Below are 17,498 nucleotides of genomic sequence, written 5' to 3'. Positions count from 1 at the left end.
TTTCCTGTTCTCCGTTTCTGCCTGTGAACCAATTATGGGAAGTCGAACCTTTATACTAGCAGATGCCCTGAGAGCCTGTCTGCCTTAATACAAGTTGGTTTCCCAACTTGGGTTGTGGTGGCCCAGGAATAGTTAGGAACTTTTATAAGCAGTCTGGTATCCCTCCAAATGCTCTCCCCTATCAGCTGCCATTTATTTTCCCGCCAGCTGCCATTTTGTGATGGCGCATAGTCGCTGCCTGGTGATGTCACAGTCACCATCTTGGCCCGCGCCAGACTGCAATTTTGCTGGGCGGCCTGTGTGGGCGCGCCCTAGGTGCTGTGGGAAATGCCGGGCCGGGGCTGGGGCGACACCCTCTGCCCATGGGGAGTCTGCGTTGCCATTCTTGCCGGTAACCAGCCCCGGGACGCGCTCTTTGTGAGTATAGGTCCGTCGCAGCTGACAGAACCTTAACATGGCATCTAAGTTTTAATTCCAGAGAGAAACAGGCAAAAATGGAGTGTACACTCCGACTTTGCCAAAAAGCAGATCCCTGGTAGCTGCCCTTCGGCTGGCGGTGGCGGCTCAGCCCTCTGGAGCGCCACCTAGATGTGGAGGACTGCAACGATGAGTACCTCCAGGAGCCTACCTAAAGTGGGGCGAAGCCACGCCCACCAATCAGGAGGGCCACTGGAACAGTGCCCTTGGAAAAGGGTGAGCCCCAGGTGCCTCAACACAGGGGGAGCACCTTTCCAGACCTGGCCCCGCCTCTGGCCCTACTCAGCCTGGCTGAAGACTGACGGCTCCTGGATCCCTCAACCTCCATCCTCTGCCAGCTCAGGGTAGCTCTCCAGGTACTTAGTAAGCCAGTCTCCTTTTTGGTCGCCTGCTCAATCTCATGATTTGTTTTTTTCTTTAATAGCCCTTGCCTGTTCAAGCCTCCTCAAGCGCACATCACTAAGCTGTCCAGGGTAACCTCCAATTCACACTGCAGCTATGCACCCACCTGCACCCCCTTCTGGGGGACTGGACTCCCGACTCCTCCCGGCCTGGGGCTCTTGACGACACCCCTTGAAAGCAGGAAGAAGCTAGAGGGTCCAACGTCATCCATTATCCCTACCATCAAAAGGCCGGAATGTTAAGTTGGGTCCTGCACTCATGTGACGTTGTGTCACATGACCTCTGCAGGGCAAGGGAAGGGCTGAAACCCCCGCGAGAATTGGGCGTTCCCGCGAGTAAACCCTCCTCTCGCGAGATGCATACCTTGAAAAGGAGAGCCTGCGTCCTCAAGCTTCGGACAGGCGCGCGGGCCCCACGGTGCCTCGCCCTGATCCCCGGGAGAGCCGTGCCATTAAAACTTTACATGCCACGTGTACCGGACCTCTCTCGTGTTTTTCACACTCTGCCGTACGCACATTATTTTTATTTTACTTGCATTAATTTTTTATTTTACTTATCACTTATATGTGATGTCTGAGATTCTTAACAATATAGAGAAATAGCAGTCCTCTTTCACGGCGAATTTTTCCATAAGTTCCAGTGCATTTAGATAAGTTTTGTCTGCATCTCCAGTGTCCTGGCATCCATAACGGCTTTCTTACCTCCTCTCCGATATTTTTCTTTATCTTTTTCTGTTCTGGGCCCGGTTTCTCCAGGGGTCTGGCGTGCTACTCGCAGTTCGGCCCGGGGCCCAGAGTCCTGCGACCAGGGCCCCAGCTAGCGTGCCCCGCGCGCGACCCCCGCCCAGAACCCAGCATCTTACTGGGCCTGGTTTCTCCAGGGGTCTGGCGTGCTACACGCAGTTCGGCCGGGGCCCAGCGTCCCACGACCGGGGCCCCAGTTGGCGTGCCCTGCGCGCAACCCCCGCCCAGAACCAAGCGTCTTACTGGGCCTGGTTTCTCCAGGGGTCTGGCGTGCTATGCGCAGTTCGGCTCGGGGCCCGGCAGGACCCTGGGCCCCGGCTTTTGTGCGCCACGAGCGACCCCCACCCAGAACCCAGCGTCTTACTGGGCCCGGTTTCTCCAGGGGTCTGGCGTGCTACTCACAGTTTGGCCTGGGGCCCAGAGTCCCGCGACCCGGGCCCCATCTGGCGTGTCCCGCGCGCAACCCCTGCCCAGAACCCAGCATCTTACTAGGCCTGGTTTCTCCAGGGGTCTGGCGTGCTACGCGCATTTTGGCCGGGGCCCAGAGTCCCGCGACCGGGGCCCCAGCTGGCGTGACCTGCGCGCCTGAGAGATGATTTTTAATTCCTAACATTTTGAGTCTTAACTTCTGTTTTTAGGTAGTGTTTTTCTTTGCTTAGTTTTTACTTGATGGAAATTATTGTTTCTCTGGTTCTGACATGAATTACTTATTTCTTTTTTGCAGTTAATCTCTTTGAGTATTTTCTACAGTGCTGTTTTGGAAGACATAAATTCTTTCAGTTTTGTTTGTCATGGCAAATTTTTATTTCCCCATTGAATTTGAGAGATAGTTTTGCTGGGTAGAAAAATTTTGAGCTACAAGTTGCTTTCTTTCAGGGTTGAAATATGTTACTCCATGCCCGGCAATGTAGAGGATTCAGTATAGTGATATGAAGTGGGTTTAATACAAGACAAAGAAAGGGACAGAGAAAAGAGAATAAATATGTATGAGAAAAGAGGCTTGTGAAAAGGGTGAGGAAGAGGGTAAACAAAGAAGCATACACCTCAACCCACACACATACCCCAAATAAAACAAAACAACAAAATAATGCAACTTTACAAATATATGAATATTCTGCAGTCTCTCTCTGTGCAGACTCCGAGTGCCACTGGCACCTTTCCTGATGCAAGCCTGGTTTTCTGAGTCTCTCTCAGTCCATGGAAATGGCAGGATCTAGTGTTAAGCATAGGTCTCCCTTCATGCTTTTCACCAATGCTAAGCCCAAGTTTCTCCCTGCCTACATAGGTGGCAGGTGCCACTGGGACTAGACTCAGTGTATATGCAGGAGTCCCTGTTCTCCACAGCTAGTGCTGGGTTTGTCTGACTTTCCCATGTTCCATGTTCACTACAATTGGGTGGTCTGTGGTGATCTCAGAGTTCCTACTAGGGCTCTAGCACTGGGGACCATAGGCCTTTTTGCCTGAGTTTTTCTGGGTGCTGTCTGCTAATTCAAGCCTCTGCTATGTTTAACAGCTGACTCCACCCTCACCTTTGTCAGGTTGAACAAAGTCTCAGACTCTACGAGTTTATCGCAGCTGTGGGAGTCCCTGTGGCCATGATGGGCATTCTCCCTCGGGGATGTTGGGTTCACTTACAGTATGGTTGAGCACTGCTCTGGTTCTCTGGAGCACATATGAGCTCAGTCACCACTGCTGCTAGTTGTAGCCAATTTTTGCACAGGAGCTTACAGGTCCTATGAGCTGAAGCTGTTTACTTTGTTTCAAGTTGTTGATTTTTTTCCTTGGGTCTCTGGCAGTCTCTGAGGCAAGCTGGTGCCTCCACGGCACCAGTGGCCACAGCTGTTGGAGGCAGGAAGGGTCCTTTTCTGCTCTCTGATCTGCTTTCTAGCTTTTTTTCTGCTGCCTTTTACTTGTGTTCTTTTCACGTTTATGCTGGTTTCTTTCTTTTGTCAGAACACTGTTTTTACAGCAATAGAGACCGAGTGTCAGCAAGACTGATACGTGTTGCTTCCCTCAGTCATTATCTTCATGGAAGTCCTCATTTAAGTTATGAAATACTGTGTACATGTTAATAGTGGGCACAGAGACTTGTTTGTAATGGGCCCAGTTAGTGAATTTCTGCCAAATTATTAAGGGCTGTTTTTATTTGGGTCTGCAGCAACACAATTCTTGGTCTGGGGGTTGTAGTACTCAGGGTGTGTTGCCTTAGGATCATAATGGTTTGCTGTTAAATATTGTCATAAAAGCAACCTCAAATATGCTAGTGTGAGAGGTAAATTAATAAGTTCTTTTTTGACAGATTAACTCTCTGTGAATATTCTTTACCTTGAACTCTTAAAGAAAATTTACCTAATATTAGTACTAAGTAGATTAACTTCATAAAGAGCTCTGGTCTCAAATATCACATGCCTTGGCCTATAGTAAACTTTTACCTACTGGTTAACATTGATGACAATTTTAGAAGAATTTTAAAAATCAGATACATAGCTGAAACTTGATCTAAAAAGAACACAAAATGAAATTTGATTGTATAGAAATTTAAATTTCTAGGAACTTTCCTTGAACTGCCTTCTGCTTGAGGAGAATCAGTTCTACTCCTGGTCATTTGCACTGTCTGTCACTTGCACCTATGAGCTTTCAAAATAAACCCAGGTATGGATTGCAAGACAGGCTCCCATTTGGGCTGTGTGATTTATAAGGTGAGAAGAAGACAAAACAATCTACCACTTTAGAATATTTTTGTTTTTGTTGTAATTTTTAAAGCCTATCCTTGAAATAACAAAATAAATGAACAGAACATTTTCCTGAAAAATAAAACATGAGAACATGTTTTAAGAGCATATCTTTCCTGCTAAAAGTAAGGGATGATAGATTTTCATTCATCATGTTTATCAGAAAGTGGTAAGAATAAAATCAAAGCATTTTGAGCCACATGTACTTTTAAAATATAGAAGAGAACTATATTGTTTAAGAGACAGAGTGAATAAAAACCAGACAACTTGGCGCCTTTTGTTTTGTGGGGAAAGAACTTGCCTTCATTAAAACTGACACTATTTGGAAAATCACAATGTCACCCTTAATCACAGTGTATTTTATGTGAGACTAATCTGTTCACTTCAAAGATTTTACTGAAATTAGCCTGACTGCGTTTTGTGATTTTTACTAAGATAAAACCTTTAGCAACTGCATTTCAAATCCTTTCTTGATGTAAATTGTAGAAATGATGAAATGAAGAGAAGAAAAAACTTGGAAGATAGATATTAAGGGAAATACTATAGTTACATTTTCCATAAATAGAGATAATAGTAGTTCCAACTTTATACAGTTACTATAAAGATATCAATTTGAGTTAATAAAAATTTAGAACAGTACCTTGCACATAATTCATGTTATATATGTAAGTGCCTGCTAAATACATAAATATAATAACTCTTGGGATGCAATAATTCAGGAAAGGAATAAATGTTAGTGATTAATGCCCAAAAGAAAGCTAGAAATCAGAGATGCAATAGAAAAGTAGCAGGTACCTGAACACTTATTTGTATGACTATATTTGCTGATCCAAGCAAGTTCTGCCAGGGTCTTCTAGACAGAGTGTGATACCGGATGGTCTTTCTGAGTGTTGAAAACACTTTGTTCTTCTTTCCTTTGTTATGGCTTTGTCTCTAGTTACTTGGTTTTAGGACATTCTTTCAGATTTTTTAAAGTCTTAATATTAAATCTCTGAGAATGTGCTCTAGCATTTTTATGTTTCCTGTTGAATTGTTACAATACAATTTTAACTTGACACATCTCCCTGAAATACACACTCACACATGCCTAAAATTTACCCTAGCATGAATACTGGATACATTTCTACTAAGGTTTTGGATTTCTTGGTTGTCAGAATTCATTTACCCTGCAGGTTGATTATATTATTAAAGGAAATAATGGTAGTTGGTACTCTGGTTCTTTCTGAAATAGGTTTAATTTTTCTGTGATAATTTTAACAAGTCATATACAAATATGACAAGTCATATGCAAAACTTTAGGCTTTATAGTTTATAAAGAACTTTTTTGAGTGTTACTGTATTGGAAATCAACACAGAGCTTTGTGCATGTCAGGCAAACTCTCTACCACTGAATAACATCCTTAGCCCACAAAGAACTTTCTAAAAATTATATCATTGAATTTTTATAAATCCCTACAACAGCATTAACACTATTCATTTTTTGTTGGATGAAGCCACAGGTAAGAGGAAATTGATACTCAGAGAAACTGAATTACCTATGCAAACATTAATGCTAATAATAGAAGCAAAGGGTTCCCAGACCTAACCTCTTGACCCTATTGATTTTATTCCATTACTCAGGATTATACTTTTAAATAGAATCAAGGCAAAAAATTAAAAATGGTTACTGTTTTTAAAATTTTTTACTCTTTTTAAAAATAAAATGTAGCTGAGCATGATGGCACACACTTCTAACTCCAGCATTTGGGAGGCTGAGACAGGAGGATTGCAGTTTGTGGACAGCCTCAGCTACTTAGGGTGGCCCTTTGCAACTCAGTGAGACCCTGTTTCAAAATAAAGAATAAAAATAGGGCTGAGAGTGTAGCTCAGAGGTAGAATGCCTCTGGGTTCCATCTCCAGTACTGAAAAAAATAAGTAAAATATTTTATCCACTCTAAAGTTGTTTAAAATAACAAGTTAAATATTACTTAGCTACCTACACATGAATACCTTTAACCTGAGTTTTTTTAGATTTATGATTAGGGAATTCTAGAAACATTTCCCCAAATTCTCATTTATTGGTTATTCAGTTAATCTATACTAATCAATTGGTGCTGTGAGGGGATTTTGCAAACATAATTTAAGTTTCCTGTAAATTGACTTTAAGGCAGGGGGATTATTCTGTATTTTCTGGATGTTTCCAATGAAATCACGAGCCATTAAAAGCCAAAGAAGTGGAATAGTAAGGCAGAGAAATTCAGAGTGTGATCACCCAATGCACTGTTACTGACTTGGAGATGTGGGGGAGGCCACCTGAGAAGAATAAGAAATAATTCTGCTGGCCACAGTGGCCTGACCCAGGTATAAATTACAGTCCTTGGGCTGGGCAGGTACTGGGTGGTAGAATGCTTCCCTTGCAAATGTGGGGCCCCAGGACCATAGGAAAAAATGAAACCTGGATGGTTTTGGTGAGGTGAAACCCTGATGAGAGAATCCAGTCAGGCTCTGCCAGACTTTTGGCCTTTAAAACTGTGGTGAAAGAAAAAAATGAGTGCTATTTTAAGCTTCTAAGTTTGTGATGATTTTTATGTAGGAATAGAAAAACAAATATGAATCAGCCGGGTGTGGTAGTACATGCCAGTATGCCCAGTACTTGGGAGGCTGAGACAGAAGAATTGTGATTTTGATGCCAGCCTCAGCAAATTAGCCAGAACCTTTTTGAAATAAAAAGGCTTGTGGTGAAGTAGCTTTGAGGTAGATTGCTCGAGTTCAATGCTCAGTACTGAGCCCTACTCCAACTTAACTGGTGTCCTTATTAATGGAAAAAGTTCTGCACACACACACACACGCACACACACGCACACACACGCACACACACGCACACGCACTAACGCATGCATGTAGAACATTAGGTAAAAGTGAAGACAGAGTATGGGGTGATAGAGCAGAAGCACAGGTGCACCAAAGATGCCAGAAGCCCACGGGTGGCTGGGAGAGAGGCCTGGGCAAAGACCCTTTTTTTCACTGCTCTCAGAAGGAAACCACTCAGTTGACACATCATTCTTAGATTTCTAGGCTCCAGAACTGTGAGACAATGAGTTTCTGTTGTTTAAATTGCCCACTTTATGGTCATAGTACATTAATATAATAGGTATATAGCCAAAAGAGTGGTAGAGGTAACCTGCCCACATCCTGTCAATCTTGTCATGTTGGCCTTTGTGGCAATTTTTTTTAAATTTCACATTCCAAGCTGTTTTACAAGATGGTGTCATCTTTGGACTTCATCCAGATCAAGTCTACCTATAGAATCGCATAGTTTTTCGATACCCAGAGGTTCCATAAAGGAGCAATATTAAGTGGTAGATACTAGCAGAAGACAATGACTCATTAATGTGAAATGGGCAAAATGTCCAAGGAATGTTTTATTGCTATCATAAAAAACTTAAGTGATACCATAAGAAATATTTTTAAAGAATCACCATAGTTTCATGAAATAGTGCGACAATGAGTTTTCTGAAGTTAACAAAATCAACTCACTATTTCTTCAGATGAGTATCAAAGTTTAGAATTGATGAAATACCCATGACAGAGTTTTTTTTATTAAGTGTAACAGCTTCATGTATAAAAGGCAAAAAAGTCAAATATGTTTAACAATATGTGTATGTCAAACAGGATTATTTGAGCAAACTAAATGATATTTTTCTCATCCATGTATTTAATAACTTTAGGAAACAGCATTTACTCAAAGACAGAAAAGTAAAAACACAGATTTTCATAATGTGAATCATATGCGTGGGTTTCAGGGCCAATTTCTTGATATTATGCATGAATTTGAGCTCTTGTATAACCTTCCTCTTCTGATATCTTCATCATGAAGTGGAAATTAATAACTTGCCACCACATTCTTCTTTTGAATGTGGACATTCTTTGAAAAATAAGTTCAATATATATTTTCCCAAGGAAATATGAAACTATTCTGTGTATGTTCGTGTGAGAATTAAAACTCATTTCTCAAACTCATTTATTTTTTTTCTTTTTTTTCGGGTCTGGTGATAGAAGCCAGGGGCATTTGACCTCCGAGCTACACCCCCTGCCCAATTTTTTATTCTTTATTTTGAAACAGGGTCTCACTAAGTTGCAGAGGGTCTCACTAAGTGGCTGAGGCTATCTGCGAAGCCCGATCCTCTGGTCTCAGCCTCCCGAATGCTGGGATTACAAGCGTGCATCACCACGACTCTCAAAGTCATTTCTGAGTTACTAGTTTATTGGAATCATTTGCTGCCAGGATCTGGTTGAAGAGAGAAGGAAGTTCAAAGGACATGTTGGCCACAGAAGGTTAGAATGGGTAGGGCCTGCACTAAGGCACTAAAGCTGGAAGGAAAGAGGAATCATTTGACTATTATAAGGATCTATATTTAAATCCAACATTGATATTATGAATGCTATTTGATATTTTGCAAAATACTGAGGCTGGTATGATTTTATATATATATATATATATATATATATATATATATATATATATATATATGAGTGTGGGTATATAGTATGTAGTGTATACATGTATGTACATATATGTATGCATATAAATGTTTGGAAGCTTCATAAATAAGGCCATGAATGGCAGTTAATTTATGTAAAGACAGGGTAACGGTAATATATATATATATATATATATATATATATATATATATATATGACTTTTCAGTTTCAAAAGATTTATCTAGTAATATTCACCCTCACATTTACTAAATTTTATTCATAGATCCAGAGCCTTAAGAACCCCCTTAAAACACAAGGTTGTGACAAGAAATTCAAATGGGATAGCAGAAGTACATTGTTCTAAAAAAAACTCATTATAAAATCTTACTCATTTTTCAAAGCTCAGTTATTTTTTTCTTTGAAGTGTTTCTGACCTCCAGTTCCCCTTCTTGATGCTCTCTTTACAGAAGTTATTCATGACTCTACAAGAAAAGTTAGCATATTGCTTTCCCCTTGCTTACACAAATACTTTTGAGTTTTGGTGCTGAGAATAGAGAAGTAAGCAAATAAAATAGACACTAGCAGGAACAGGATTTTCATCTCTGCTCAGCTCCAGGAGGAGTGTCTGGAACTGAGATGCACTTAGCTGATCCCATCAAGCCTCTTGTGTGTATGTGGAAGACTGACTTGTGCTCATCTTTCTCTCACATTTCACAGTCTCACATCTGCTTCTAGTCCCTTGTCATGGCTTTGTATCCCTGATTTTCTGTTTTATGGGTTAAATTATTGTTTTATGGCCAGAGTCAGTGTCAATCCCTATTCCCTGAGGGAGGAAGACAGTATTCATAATTCAGGGTCTGTGCTCAGATTTGAATTAAAGCTCTACTATGAGCACTTACTAAGTTTTATTATTTTAAACAGGTCCTTCAATTTTTTAAAAGCTTATTCTGTAATAGGTAGGTAATAGGATCTACCTGTATGGTGATTTGAAGACAAAAATGAGATAATGTATGTGATATATATATATATATAGTTATTTTATAATTTTAGCATTGTATTTTTATTTTTTATCACAATTACAGGAACCACCTGCATTCATATTTATGTCTTCAGAGCCTAGCCCAATACATTTTGAGTTGGCAAGTGTGAAATTTAGTGTTGAATAAATGGTAGAACTTTGGCAGATTCTCAGAATTTTAGAATGATCCCTCTTGACCATTCATAGCCCTTCTGCTGCATTAGTCTTAGCCCATGAAAATATCTCAGTATTCTCCCAAACCTCTTGAGAATAATGTCTAAGAAATGCAAAGAAGGCTTGTGAAGAGACTCATAGAAGGGACCTTTGTTGCAGACCATATAACATACACTTTCATTAATACAAGTAGGAAGGCTTGGGTGGCCAAATCCCTGGAAGAAGTAGAAAGAGGCCTCAGGCTGAAGTTTCAGGTAACAGCTCCACAACCCTACTGCAGAAATGGCCTGGGAAGGGAGCTGCTATTACTGTTGGGGCAAGAAACCATCATTGTAACTAACTGTGGAGCCATGTTACCATTGTGGCCCCTGCCCCCAAACCACCCTGCTTCTGTTTTCACCCACACCAACAAAATAGAAGCTCTCTGTCCTCCTCCTCTTCTTCTCCTTCTTCTTTGTCTCCTCCTCCTTCTCCTCTTCCTTCCCTCCTCCCCTGCTCTCCTTTCCTTCCCTCTTCCTCTTCCTCCTTTTCCTCCTTCCCCTCCTCTCCCTCCCCCCCTCTTTCTCTTCTTCCTCTCCTCCTTCCCTCTCCACTTCTCCCCCTCCTCCTCTTCCTCCCCTCCTCTCCCTCCTCCTCCTCTTCTTCCTCTCCTCCTCCCCCTTCTCCCCTTTGCCCCCTCCTTCTCCTTCTCCTTCCTCTCTCCTTTCCTTCTCTTTTCTTTCTTCTTTTGAACTAGGGATTGAATCCAGGGGCAATTTACTACCAAGCTCTACTCCCAGCTTTTTAATTGTTTTATTTTGAGAAAAGTTCTCACTAAATCTCTGAGGGTCTTACTAAGTCACTGAGGCTGGCCTCAAAGCTGCCATCTTCCTCCCTCAGCCTCTCAATTACTGGGTTGAGTGAGCAATCATGCCCTGCTCTCATTTAACACAATTCTAACCAAAGGTTTTGCTTTTGGTACTATCTTAGTATTAACCGGAAACCACGAAATTCTTTAAAGTGCAAGTGTGTTGACTGCAGAATCAGAATCTACCATTTGCCTGCACCATTGCATTAAGTTTAGGTCTTTGGATTCTCTGTTGTGGAGAAAGCTTGAAGTTCTCCTGGAGCTAAAGGGGAGCCTGTGAAGGGAACGAGAGAGTAGGGCAGCCACGCAGCGCAGAAGGTGGGTTTACTTACAGGTGTGTTTACAGGTATGTTACTGATGTGCACAGAATACATCAACATAAGGATCAAATTTCCCACAGAACACTCAAGAGAGAAAGAGTCATAGGCTGAGTGTGTATTCTCTCCAAATTTATATTTTGAATCAGAACACACAAGTTGTTGTGTTAGGCGGTGGGGCCTTTGGTTATGGGGGGTGGAGACCTCAAAATTGTGATAAGTGCCCTTGAAAGACTGCAGAGAGGTCACTTGCTCTGCGGCGGTGAGGACACCTGTGAACCAGAAAGCAAGTCCTTACCACGTACCATAACTGCTGGTGCCTTGATTTTGGTCTTCCCACTTTCAGAATGATGAAGTGCATTTCTATTGTTTATAAGCCAACCAATTTATGTTTTTTTTTTTACAGTGCCCTAGAAGGAAGAAAAGGAAGGAAGGAAGAAAGGAAGGAAGGAAGGAAGGAAGGAAGGAAGGAAGGCAGGCAGAAAGGCAGAAAGGCAGACAGGCTACATAATAAAAGGGATTTGGGAACTGGTCACAATTTAACCTCCTCTTGGATAGTATATACGTTTAAATGACTTATTCTTCAGATATCATTTAAAAGTAAGGAAATGGATTACTTGATTTTAAATGAGAGTATAGTTGGGGCAGAAAAAATGTAGACATCTTGGGAGGAAATTTCTGGACTCAAATCTTACATAAAATCATTTGGATTTATTGATTTATTTAAATAAGAAGTGAAGGTCACATAGATTTGCTCTGAGATATATTTTCTGTCAGGCATGAGCTCTTGAAACTGGATGAATGTTTCATGCTCCTACCTTAAGCTAGGTCACTCTGACTACTAGTTATCAATGAGCCTATGTTCTACCAGGCTAAAAGCCACATCTCTCTTGACTAAGATAAAAAATATTTCTAAATTTCTTCCACTGAGGGAAAAGAGCATATAAGATACAGTTTTGCTTTTTGGATCAGCTTAGTATTCAGCAGATCCTACTGAATTCTTTAAAATGTTATAACTAAAAAACAATCCTACTCTGCTATGAATGTAGCTTATAAAATCCCAAATCCACTGATGTTATATACATATGTGAGAATATCAAAGCCATTTGCAATACCATGTATAGGTAAGGGGAAGAAGTGGGGACAGAGCTGTGGGTGGGAGAACTCACCAAGTGCTGTGTGCATGTGTGTCCCTACCACTCTGAACTACATTAAGATGTGAGACTACAATGTACCAATAAATAAAAGTATATTAAAACAAACAAAAAAATCCCAAATGTGATATTTTAACATTTTCATATAATTATAAAATAATTTAAACATATATGAAAATACAAAGAAGATAATAAAAATTACATATGAATATGCTAGATATTTTGGATATGGGTATATATGATATTTGTTGAGTCATTCTAATTATTTGCTATAGGCTAAATATTTGTTATAATGTTTGAGTTCTTTTAAGTATTTACTATAGATTAAATGAAAAGAATAATGTTTAGAAAGGTTAAATGATGATCAAATTCATACAGAAACTTGTGAAACTTGAACTTGAACTCAGGAAGTCTAATCTGTTATTCTGTGCTGTTAACCTTACTACATGTGTGTATGTGTTTAAGGCTGTATGCAGACATTCAGGGCTATATTGTGCATACTTTGTGTGAAAACTCATATTTTCCAGTTGGTTATAAATATTTCTTTCTGCCATTAAGTTTTTTTATGTGGCATAATTTTGGGACATGGCATTATCAAGCCTTATGGTTAAACATTAAAGATGTTGGGCATGGTGGTGCATGCCTATAATCCTAGTACTTGGGAGGCAGAGACAGGAGGATCACAGGTTCCCTGCCAGCTTCTGCAACTTAGTGGGACACTTCACAAATTAGTGAGACCGTCTTTCAAATTTTAAAAAAAGGGCTGGTGGGTAGCTTAAAGGTAAAATTCCCCTGGGTTCAATTCCCACTACCATCAAAACAACAACAAAACATTTTAGAATATCATTACTCATGGGCATAAAGTTTTCGGTAGATTACATTCCTAGATGGGAAATATTTTGTCCAAATGAAATGTTTATTTTAAGGCTTTTGGTATATATTTGACAGATTATTCTACAGAATTGTTGTACATTTTCTCTAAATCAAGGGCCTTTGGGCCAAATCTGACTGGCTGCCTGTATCTGTAAATAAAGTTTTATTTTAACACAGCCATGTTCACTTGTGTATGGCTGCATTTGTCTTACAATGCAGAATTCAGTGGTTGTGACAGACTGTATGTCTCACAAAGCTGAAAATATTTACTATCAGGCCTCTTACACAAAAGATTTATAATCTTCACTCCTAATAGTACATTATAAAAGTATAAATTTTCCTGCCAGTCTTTGAAATGAATAGATAAGCGGATAGATAGATGGCGAGGTAGATATATAGAAAGTCACAAATCTCTTAGACTACATTAGTATTTCAATGTTGAAATGAATTTGTGTTTCCTGGACATGTGCAGTTTTGCTTTTGTTTCCCTTATCCCATTTGTAAATGTCTGACTCTCTATTTATCTATCATTTTGCTTGTTAAATATTTTATAAATTAAAGACATTTGCACATTGGCTGATATATGTTACCCCTATAGTCATCTGTCCTTTCTATTATTTATAGTGGCTCTTGAAACACAAGAAGTCTTAATTATTTTATGGTGAGGCCTATAATTTTTTATTTACATATTTCATTTAAGTTTTCTGAATAAATCTTGTTTTCTTTGTGATTGGTACATATCCCCAATTATTTTTCACCTGTGTTTTTATAGTTTATTCATTCAATTATTCATTTATTACTCTTAGCACTTTAATCCATTTGCATCATATTTTGGGTGAAAGTGTAAAGTCAGAAACTAGTTTAGAATTTCTAGACCGGTAAACAATTATGCAGCATCATTGATAGGATTAGTTTTGCTACTGATTTATAATTCTGTTATCATATGCTAAGTTCTGATTTACATTAGTGTCTTTTGTGATAGTTCACTGACTTTGCCTGTTCTCCTTTATTTGCTAATCTTTCTCAGTTTAAATTGATGAAGAATTCCATTACTTTTATATAATTTTTTTTGCTTCTTCCATTCCATTTATTCCTTAAGCCAAATGAACTTTAGAAGTATCTTTATAGTTTAAATGATTAAGCAGAATTTAAATTGACATTCATTACAACAATTAGTAGGATAGGGATTTAAATATTTACCATATGAACTCTTTCTATTTTGTTTGGTTCTTTTTATGTTTTGGAGAAATAGTTACAATATATTTTTAAATGTGTTTATAACTAAAGATACTACATTTTCTCATGCTAATATATTCTTATTCCACTACATTTTCTAGCTGGGTATTTTTGGTATTTATAGAAGCAAGTTATTATCTTTAGAGCAGATCATATTTATATAACCTCTTACTACCTTAAATGTATTCCTCATTTGCTATATTTGGATTTTACAGGTGGACAGTCTTTCAAATTATTGAACTTCTGATTTAATTTTTCATTGCCTTTGTCAGAAGTTCTACATGGTATTAAGTGATAGCACTGACTATATGCATTGTATATGTGCATGGTGCATTACCCAAAAATGATTCTTCTGGTGTTTGTTACATATGAGCTTGTATTCTGGGCTAAAGTATGTTTTCTATATCATGTTAAGGAAATAGTCTACTACTCCTGTTTATTAGGGGATTTGTTGCTTATAGATCAGGAATATTTGTTAAAAAATTAATAAATGGCTTACATATAATCTGTCACCCCAATTTGTTAATCTGAGCTTTTTTTTTTAAAAAAATAACAACTTACTAATATAATGTATTTAAAGTAATGAGACCCTACTGTTATCAACTTTCATAAAATAAACCCTACTTGCTATAATGTGTCATCCTTTTAATATGGTGCTAAATTTGATGTAATAGCATTTTATATATTATTTACATAAATATATTGACCATGATAATTAACTGTAGTTTTATTTTTTCTTTTTGCTTTTAAGATTGTATTATTTAGTTTTATACCAGCTTTCTAAACTCAGAAAATGGCATGATTTAAAAAAACAAGTTTTGGCTGAGTGTGGTGGCGCACACTTGTAATCCCCTTGCTTGGGAGGCTGAGACAGGAGGATCACGCAGGTTCGAAGCCAGCCTCAGCTGGTTTAAGAGACCCTGTTTTCAAATAAAATAAAAATATAAAATAGGTCTGGGAGTGTAGCCCGGAGGTAGAAGGCCCCTGGATTCCATCCCAAGTGCCACCACACACACACACACAAAAACTCAACAAATTTTGAACAGTTTAAATAGTATTAGAGTGACCTTAAAGCTTAAGAAAACTTACTGATGAATTCAGTGGATCTAGTGCCTTCTTCTTTCATTGCTTTTTAAACTGATACATAAAAATATAAAATTATTCATATTAATGGGGTATCATATGCTGTTTACATGTATATATTGTTGTAATTTCTTAATGGTGAAAACATTAAAATCCTTTATCCTGGCTTTTTGAAAAATACAGACATTTGAAAAATATGCAAAAAATACAATTTATTTTTACATATAGATAAAAATAAATTATCTATAGTTATCCTACTGTGCAATATAATAGAATATATTACAACAATATATACTATACATAATAGCACATTGAAACCTCTTACTCTTGTCTCATTCTAATGGTAACCAACAATCTACCTCTCTCCATCTTATGATATCCCCATTCTTCTTTCAACTATGAGAACAACTTTTTAATATTCCATATATAATATGATGTGCCTGACTTCTTTCACTTAACATAATGATCTCCAGTTTCATTCATGTTGTCACAAATTGCAGGATTTCATTATTTTTATTGTGCATGTATACTTCATTTTTTTATTAATTCATCAGTTGATGAACACTGAAGTTTCCATTTATTGACTATTACAAATAATGCTGCAATATGTGGGAATGCAGATGTCTTTTTGACAAACTGGCTTCATTTTCCATTAATATGTTCCCAGGAATAAGATTGCTGGATCATAGGGGTGTACTACATTTTGTTTTTTAAGAACATTTATAATGTTTTCCTAATGGCTGTGCTAACTTATATTTTCACCAATAGTACACAGGGGACACCTTTCCTTCACATACTCACCAGCACTTGTTATCATTTGCTTTTTAAAAATAGAGATTCTTATTGGAGTGAAATGACATCTTATGGTTTTGATTTGCATTTCCCTGATGATCAGTGATGCTGAACATCTTTCATATATCTGTTGGTTATCTGCATGCCTTTTTTTGAAAAAGAAAGTCTATTGTTCACTTTTAAATTTTGATATATGTAGGGAGAGAGTGGGGTGGAATATGGATAGATCACATCAAGAGCTGTGTGTATGTGCTTTTAGCTGTGTGTATGTGCTTCACTGTGGTGCATTATGCCAATGCCTTTATAAAATAATAAAAAAGAAAACTGTTTACTTATGTCTATTGCTAGTTTTTACTCACTTATATTTTCAATTGAGGTTCTTTTACTTCCTTTATAAATTCTGTATATTACCCCCCACTCGGATGTATAGTGTGTGAATATTCTCTCCCATTATGTAGATTGTCTTTTCTCTCTATTGTTTCATTTGCTGTTCAGAAGTCTCTTAATTTGATATAATAATATTGATCTATTTTTGCTTTTGTGTTCTGTACTTTGGGGTCTTTTCCAAAACATTCTTGTGCATTCCAATGTCCTGAGTTTTCCCCTTGTGTTTTCTTCTAGTAATTTAATAGTGTCTTTTTGAGGTAACAAATGATGCTTTTAAATTATTTTTCTCTTGTTAGAAGATTCTATAAACTTTTTTCTCTTGAGTTATGAATGAACTTTAAATCTATACTACATCAGTTGATTAATTGTCCTGGATATATGACTTAAAGATGAGGAGACTTGTGTCCATGTTAAAATTTTCTTAATCTTGTTTTCAGCATCATCTTCTGTTTCTCAAAAATTCCTGGCATCTATCAATAAGGATACCCTCTATTTTATGCACTTCAGAGGAAAAAAATTAGTTTTCTGCTGGGTGGGAGATGAGCAGTTTGGATAGCTGTAATTAGCAAAGGGAGCTGAGGATTTGCTTCTTAAATAGGTTTACAAGCAATTCTTTTCTTTCAGTCTTATCTGAAGAGGTATGTTGTACAGAAGATATGATACAACCATCATCTCTTCTGTATTCTGAAACACTGAGCATTAGGCAGCACAATAGATGTAACTTTAAAAGTCTTTGCAAAGTAGATATTCCCTGATATGAAATTGGATCCTTTATTATGAGCCATTAATTATTCCTTTTAAA

The sequence above is a fragment of the Muscardinus avellanarius genome (genome assembly GCF_963383645.1).
Source record: "Muscardinus avellanarius genome assembly, chromosome: 8".
NCBI classification, from domain to species: domain Eukaryota; kingdom Metazoa; phylum Chordata; class Mammalia; order Rodentia; family Gliridae; genus Muscardinus; species Muscardinus avellanarius.
Note: the sequence above shows the minus strand (reverse complement) of the source record.